Genomic DNA, 8,756 nt, shown 5'->3' with positions numbered 1-8,756 from the left:
TCTGTATTTATTAGGATGTGAAAGAAATGAAGTTCCCTCTCTCACACACACATTCAAGAATATAAGTCTGAGGAGAACCTGCTCGGGGTGAAGAATTTTTTTTATAATTCTCATATTCATGCTCAAGGAGCATGCACTCCTAGGCATATATTCACAAGGGGCTATGAGAGCCCTGGAGAGACCAGGTTCTCTGAGGGCAGGACACATACTTTAGCAACTTGGGGGACACATTCTCGAGCTGAACTGGTGTCTCTGGAGCCCATATGAGTTGGGCCTGTGGGGGCCCCACAGACAGGGACCCTTGGCATTGCTGATAATTGAAGGGTCTGCCACAGAGGTCTCTAACATGACTTTCTACCACCATCTTTCCTGCTCACTTGCACATCAATAGACACACAGGCATATTGAGCAGCAGCTCTTCCTCACCTTGTCATCAAACAGTCTGTTTCTGCCTTCACCATTCTGCATCTGACCTTTCACAGGTAGCAAGAGAAGAGTCTAAGGAGCAGCAGGCAACATGCTGAAGTGCAGAGCCAGGTCAAGTCTGGGTTTGTCTGAGCAGCTGGTGAGTAAGAGAGCTGTGATCAGGGCTCTGAGAAATATGGACAGGGGCCAGCCTGACAAAGACAACAAAGAACTGCCCAGGGGAAGGTGAAGAAGGTAACTGTCAACCCTTCAAAAAGTGAAATGGCCTTTAGTAAGATGAAGGCCAGCCCATAAGAGATGCCAGCCAAGATGGAATAATGCGCAGATTTTCATCTAAGGGTGGGAATGACCTGTCGGCCTGACCCAGGCACACCGGCTTCTGACATTCCCTTCCTAGCCCTGCCCACACACCCCCCACCCGACGCCCTTTCCCCAGCCTAGGTCCCTGAGTTTCTCATTCGTTGCTCACTTGTGTCTATTGTATGTCTTCTTCGTCAAAATCGACAGGGGCTAATTAGCGGTGAAAGCAGAGACTCCAGCTCATTTCCGTTCACTTCATTATTTGTTTCTCTTTTGGGCTGAAGCCAAACAACAATCAAACATTAACATTCCCCCTGCAGAGCAGGCACACGGACACATGGGAGCATGTTACAGACACCACACCCTCACAGCGTGCACACATGCACATGCACACACACACACCTGCTCCACTGCTATTCGGCTGTGCGAGGTCTCTGCGGCCCCGCTGTCTCCGGGCATCTAGGGTAACATCTCTTTCCATTTCAGACCTGGGACTGGGAAAAACGTAAGAAACTGTATAATGGAATGGCCCTGGGCAAGCAGGGAAAGGACGTTGGGAATTTCCGGAAGCACAATCCCCCTGGCCAGCACTGGTGTTAAGGGCGCTGCTGGTGTTTTGCAGGCTGCTGTTTCCTCCTCCGGCCCTCCTGTTTCCCGGGCCGCCTGGGCACCGGCGCCTGCACTCTGGCATTCATTGCTCTACCGTAAGCCTTGTTTCTAGCCGTTTTCAATCAAGTGGGAGACTGTCCAAATTTCCGTCTCAATGAAAATCAACTGTTCTAAATCTAAGCTCCCATGAAGCGTTCCAGGGGCTGGCCTGACTTGGAATTTAAGCAGCAGCGCAGCCCTCCCTGGAGTGAGCGGCAGCCGGGGCTCCAGATGAGGCGGGCCTGCCTCCTAGTGGCCAAGGTGCTGCAGGGCAGCTCTGAGGGCTCGAGGGCTGCGCAGCCGCCACCCGAGGACACGGGGAGGAGGCACAGTAAGAGAATCCTTAGAGCCTAATGCCCCCCTCTCCGTCGCTCTCGAGCCGCTCCAGTCCCCAAGTCCCATCCCCTTTCCTTCCCCGACATCTCTCCTCGTTGCCCCACTCTGGCTCCGTCGAACTGCAGTGGTCTGTTAGCTGGACTCTATCTCCAGCTTCTGTATCGAATCCATGCACCTCGCTGCCAATTCGTCTTCCGGACGCTCGTTGTCGATCCTCTGTGATCTCTAATTAAGGCTCTGCTGAGTCTCCTCTTTATCTATAGGGAGGATCCTCAAGCGGGGAGACACACCCTTCCTGCAGAGGCGTATCGCCAGCCACGACAAGGCGAGCCGCGTTTCTCCCCACACTCCCCAAAGAGGCGATGACCCTCCCTAGGCCGCGCTCACGCTGAACCCCTGTTGCTGAGCTGCAGTTCCTGGAGGTGTCCTGTCCTCAAATGTGGGGACGCGGGGAAAAGATTAAGAAGGTAAAAGTTCAAACCAGGCAAAATTTCAAACCTCTTGGCACTCCACAATGGGGCCTCAAGTTTCCCTTCTAGCTTTAGTGCTGGAGTAGAATGAAATGAAGGGTTGGAATGCCAGGTGTGCTACGTTTTAGTCATGGAACTGTATGAAAGGTTCTAAATTCTAAATGTCTTTACAGGGTTGTTATGGAGACTAAAAGAGGTCGCCTGAGTATCAAATTTAGCACAATGCTTGCCACATAGTGAATGTTCAATAAATGGCAGCTGTCATTTTCCCTCCCCCGTTAGAAAGACAACTGGTTTGCTCACAGTTCTGATACCGTCCTTGAGCTGAACTTTCCATCTCTGCACCTCGGCTTTTGACACCCTATTTGCCTGGAGCGTCCACTATCACCACTTTGGTCAAAGCCACTGTCACCTCCTGCAATAGACTAATTCATCTCCCTGCTCCCGCCCACAGTTATTTTTAATCTAGCCACCAGAATTTTTTTTAAGTGTAAATCAGATTATGTCACTCATCTGCTCAAACCCCTATTGTAGATCCCTATTTCACTCGGTGTAAAAGCCAAAGCACTCACCATGTCCTGGAGGCCCTACATGATCTGGCTCTTTCCCCCCCTCATGTTATTTCCCATACCTTTCTCCCTTGTTCACTCTGTTTCTTCCACAATGACCAATTGCTTTTGCTGGAAAGCACCAGCAATTTATTAATAGCCTTTGTGTTGGCTTTTCCCTCTACCTAGAATATTTTCCTCACATACCTGCATAGCTCTTTCGCTTACTTTTTCATGACTTTACTCAGTTGTCACCTTAAAAAAAAAAAAAAAAAAAAAAGCCAGCCAGGCATGGCAGCTCATACCTGTAATCTCAGCACTTTGAGAGGTGAAGGCAGCAGACAGCTTGGGCCCAGGAGTTCCAGACCAGCCTGGGCAACACGGCAAAACTCCATCTCTACAAAAAATACAAAATATATTTTTTGTAGAGGACGGTGGCACACACCTGTAGTCCTAGCTACTTGGGAGGCAGGAGGACTGCTTGAGCCTGGGAGGATGAGGCTGCAGTGTGAGCCATGATCATGCCACTGCACTCCAGCCTGGGCAACAGAGCAAGACCCTGTCAAAAAAACAAATAAATAAAAGCCAATCCTGACCACATATTTAAAATTTCAAACTGCTATACTTTCCCCCAGTACTTCCAATCCCCTTTATCTTGCCCAACTTCTCCTTTTCCATAGCACATACCATATTCCTTACTACCTTCTAAAATAATATATATAACAAAGCCAACCATTGGCAAATAAATCTCTCATAATTTGCTGATGGGAGTGTAACTTGGTACAACTACTCTGGAAATCTTTTAGAGAGTATCTACTAAAGCTAAAAATACCTAATTTTACTCTTGTATATAAATCCAACAAATTGCAAATCCAACAAATTGCAAATCCAACAAAAAGGAGTACTTTTTGTCAGATGTATTTGGTCAGTTCTGTAAATATAATATGTTATATAATATATAATAAGATATATACTTATATATTAGTCACCTAATCATATAGCTATATAATCATATAATTTATGATCTAATCATATCACATATAATAATCTTAATTACTTTAATCATTTCACTAAACTAGGAACAACCCAAATGTCAATCTACAGTAAAATGAATAAATTTTGATTTTTTTCAAACAATAAGTACACAGCACTAAAAAATAAGTTATTCATGGTATTCATTAACAACATGAATGAGTCCAGAATCTAATATTGAGGAAGAGAAGTTGGAAACCAAAAAGTACCTCCTATATGATTTAATTGATTTGAAGTTCAAGAAAGGCAAGACTTCAATGATAGAAGTCAGAATAGAGCTACTTATTTCTCTAATTGGGATATAACCTAATCTTTCTGAAAACAGGGAGAATATTCATCTTGCAGGACTGCTGGGAAAATTGCAGATAATATATATCTAACATCTAGTTCCAAGTTCCTAGCACAGAATATTTGCTAACGAAATTATTGTTTGTATTCACGTGTGTTCTTAATTCATGTTAGTTTGATAATTGCTAAGTAAAAAGATAGTTTTACTCAAGCCAAAGGTTCTGGTTGCATGTGCCATTCGTTGCCACCCAATAGCCATATCCCTTTTATTCCTTACTAATAAAATCCATATTCTTTTTCAGGACAGCTATGTGCCCAGTCCTGAAAGATAAAGCATGACAAGTCTAAGCCAATCAACAAACTCTCATACCCTTTTGCCAGATATTCACTTTCCCAACTCCTCCTTGCAGCTAGGGGTGCCCATGTGCCCAGTTTTGGCCAATGAGATTTAAAGAGCAATTCTGATAGGAAATTGCTTAGGAAAGATTTCTCCTCTTTACTGAAAAGAGATAGACACACACTATCTAGCTGCCTCCTGTTTTCTGCCTTTGAACAAATGATTCCCAGAGCTGTGACAATCATATTTTTACCTTAAGAATCATAAAGATAGTGACACAGAGTCCTAAAATAGCAGAGTTATCAGTCACCTACCTTCAGACTTTTTGTTCTAAGAGTTAATTATCTTTATTATTTAAGCCACCATTAGTTAACTATTATGTTACTTGTAGCTGAAATCATTCCTAACTGTGACTGTTCCCTTATAAATTACTAGTGTACAGAAGAGAATCATAAACTGATAAGACATCTTACTGGGCTCTCTTTAATTTTCCCAGTGTCTTCATGGTCCTTTTTTTGTAAGTCTCTTCCTTACCCGTTTACTAAAATGTCATTTTCTAGTCAAGTATCTTTCAATGGCATATGAACTCACTAATAAGACCAATAACTTTTCAAAGGCCTTTAGGGCTAAGACATACATTTAAAACTCAGGGAAATTCTACACAGTTGCTGACTCCTGTTGGAGGTTGACCAACTGCTAAACTCTGACAGTAACACATATTAACCTGCATTTGCCCACAAGCACACCAGTGTGCCAATTCTGTAAATGTAAATACACTGTGAACAGGTGGTCCATCCAAGCAGGGCTCATTCCTGGTTGGCAAGGCAAATTACTATGATGTTAATGAAGTTCTAGGACCCCTCCCTTTCATGAGCCCTTTTCATGCTTGGGGCCCGAGCAATGTGTTCCCATAGTCATAAGCTTTTGTAAAACTTGTGAGCTATGTTAACTACAATCGGTTAAGACCTCTGTCTCTTTCCTCTCCAGCTTACCCTCTGTTACACTTGCTCTTCTGTAGGGTGGTCTTTTTGTTTGTTTGTTTTGGAGACGGAGTCTCGCTCTGTCACCCAAGCTGGCATGCAGTGGCATGATCTCAGCTCACGGCAACCTCCGCCTCCAGGGTTCAAGTGATTCTCCTGCTTCAGCCTCCCAAGTAGCTGGAATTACAGGCATGCACCACCACACCCAGTTAATTTTTTTTGTTGCTATATTTTTTAGTAGAAATGGGGTTTCCCCATGTTGGCCACGCTGTTCTCAAACTCCTGACCTCAGGTGATCCGCCTGCCTTGGCCCTCCAAAGTGTTGGGATTACAGGCATGAGCCACTGCGCCTGGCCAAGGGTGATCTTAAAGAGGCAAGGGGTGATTGGATTCAGCTAAGGGGAAGCTGACTTGAAAAGGCATAGAGTTTGGGTTAAGAAGATTATTTTTATGTGGTTCACTTCCATATCTAAGTTATTGTTAGCTATCATGGTGCAGGAATGGCTTCCAGCAATATTTCCAATGCTCCTTTGCTGCTCAGCCAATATCTGACAGACAGGTGCAATGCTAGAGGTCATATTGTGATTTGAATGTAACCTATTGCACTTGGCATTGGAAGTCTGTAGGTAATCACGTAGACAACGTTTTCAAAAGTACGAACCCAGAAGCTAGCCTGTGGAAAATTCTGCCAATCTTCAGTTATGTAAAAGTCTGAGCAGAGGATTTAATTCTCAAAGACACCTGATCAAAATGGAAGTTCTGTCCTGTTGAGAATATACATGATAAGCAGTGTATGCAATTATAAACCCAATATTTTTTATTTTTTGAGGTAAATCACACAAAATAGAATTTATCAGAAATCCTGTGATTGTAGGACACAGACCAGTGCCAGGTTCACAATGACTGTGCCTGTTTGTTTAGTCATGTATTTTATGCATCCCAACATGTTGGATCACATCGCATCCTAAAGACAAAGAGCAGCTTTAGACAAAAGAGAATGAAAAAGTATTCATCAATGAATCACAACAACCTAAAGAAACATTCCAATGATAAAATCACCACACATATTTATAAAATAAGTCCATGTACATAGTATAAGAATAATGACAAGTAAGTAGCTTAATGCAATGATGTTTAAAATCTATTTTACTTACTCTTCTATATACCTTAATTTCATGTAGCTTTGTGTATTTATTCAGAATTATTGATTATATTAAAATTCAAAAGAATTATAAAGGTATATATAAGGTAATTCATTAATAAAAGAATTGCATAATTTGTCCTGGACTTTTGATGTTTGTGGTATATTTGTCAACATTTTATTCTTTTTTAATTTTTTTCTTTCATGACAGACAGGGTATGTGCGGATGTTGTAACAGGGTTTGAAGGAAGCACGTCTCACACACCTCACATATGAGAACCCAATCATCACATTTATGAACTACAAAAGGATCAGCATTTTAAAATTTGTAATTTGTGGATTTTTCTCATTCCAAGTAAATAGTTGTTTACATACCCAATTTTTTATCTTTGTTTTTGTTTTAATTTTTTCTTTTTTTCTTTTTTCTTTTTTCTATTTATTTTTTCTATTTTCTACAACCAATTTTTTATTCCTAACTTTGCGTTCTTTTTCTTAAAGAAAGCCTCTGCCAAATTGTGTAAGCTCCTACACAACGCATAACTACCCCTGGTGATCAGGCAACAGTCACAATCAGTGAAGGCTCCAAATGATATTTACCAGTTTGGTTACTTTGGAAGTACTTTCAACGTCAGGCTTTAAGAGGGCAAGAATATTAACTGAGAAGAATTGAAGCTACTTTATTGAATGCCCTACATGGTTTGTTAAGTGAACATAACCTAGTGTTAAAATAGAACGCTTCTCACCTCAGAAGCGTCAGTCCAGAGGGACTGACATTGTGGCTCTCAGGTACCAATGTGCGCATGGGACAGAACACCATAAGAGTAATCTAAAACAAAACAAACCCTGATGTTTGCGTTTGGTTGCAAATTTTAAGGTCATTTATCCAAGGGCTTCTTTCTCTCTTCAAGAATAGAAAAGATTTTTTGGAGAGTAAGAATAAAGAAGAAAGATTCTAGTGAGAAGGATTTTTTGGAAAAGTTTTTGCTGTAAGCCTGAAGTCCTGTATCTCAAGAGGAAATAAGGGGTGAGGGGACACCTGAACCTCCCTCAGGTTTTAAGGGCCTTCAACACGGCCGTTCTGAGAGTCTAATATGTGTCACCTGAAGTTTGAAAGACAGTGAGCTGAGGGCTGATTTCTGCCCCAGAAAATGTGCAGAGTAAGAGAGAAGCTGGCCAGTTGTGTTGAGGATGATGAAGCCAAAGCAAGTAGCTGCTACACCTGGGAAATTCCCACAACCCCAAGCCCCTGCCGTGGAAGGACACGGCATGTTACCCCAGTGCAGGACAGGATAGAGGACCAGCAATCCTGAGGCTGTGTTAGGCTCTATCAGAGAGGACCTCCTAGAAGGGGCAATGGGACTTCATAGTGTGTGGGGGTGGATCCTCTAATGTGGGGAGCTGTCAGCAGAAGGGGCATCAACACAGCTCCAGAGATCCCACAGAGGGGGTACCCCCCAAAAGAGTGCTCAAGAGAATATCAGCTTTAAACGTCAGCCACACTCAGCACAAAGCCAAATTATGGCAGATAGAGCTGAGTAAGAAAATTCCCTTCTACTATTTTTGATTCCTCTCTTTATGTCCCAAACCTAGGGGCAAGCCTAATGAGGAAGAGGAGCAGGAAAGGAGAAATGAAGGATCAAGCCTTCCTCTTTCACTGCAGGCAGCCAGCTCATACTGGGGCTGCCCAAGAATGGGATACAATTCAACATTAAATAAAATTCGAGGTTTTAGATTTTTCCAGGGCTCAGTATTCTAATGTGTGTATTGGGCTGTGTTTGTGACTTAAAATGACCACAGGACAGACTGTAAATTACCTTGGGGTGAACTGTATTCATCCAAGGCAGGAAAAGATTACCATACAAAATAAACTTTATAGGATCAATAAGAACAAAAATCAAGTTGTGTTTTTATCACATTCCACGTGTCACATTTGTTCAACACTTTTGTTACATTAAGAAGAACCTATTAGAAAGCCATAAATAACTTAAAACTTTAATAATGATATTGATCTGATATCACTTTCTGATCGTTTTTCACTGGGCGTTAGTGAAATCCATATTCCTAAGTGGCCAGATTCATGTCTTTGTCTTGATATTACTCTGAATCATTCATTCATTAACCCAACAAGTATTTATTGAGATGTGATGAGGTTAGCTTCCTAAGTTCTACTTTGGTCATGTCCAAGACCCCTACTAAAGAACCTTCTGTGACTCCTCACTGTTTACAACAGACAGGAATAGCAATAGGGTA

General features: G+C 42.4%; 1 non-coding gene across 1 annotated transcript; it reads right to left on the bottom strand.

Annotated features, from left to right (window-relative positions):
- Nucleotides 1-6,711: 6,711 nt before the first annotated feature.
- LOC112207483 (small nucleolar RNA U13) lies at nucleotides 6,712-6,818 on the bottom strand. Its single transcript, XR_002941918.1, has one exon. It is a non-coding gene; the product is annotated as a small nucleolar RNA U13 (small nucleolar RNA).
- Between the last annotated feature and the right edge of the window lie 1,938 nt (nucleotides 6,819-8,756).

The sequence above is a fragment of the Pan troglodytes genome, chromosome 1, assembly GCF_028858775.2.
Source record: "Pan troglodytes isolate AG18354 chromosome 1, NHGRI_mPanTro3-v2.0_pri, whole genome shotgun sequence".
Lineage (NCBI taxonomy): Eukaryota > Metazoa > Chordata > Mammalia > Primates > Hominidae > Pan > Pan troglodytes.
This window is presented reverse-complemented; position numbering and strand designations above follow the sequence as displayed.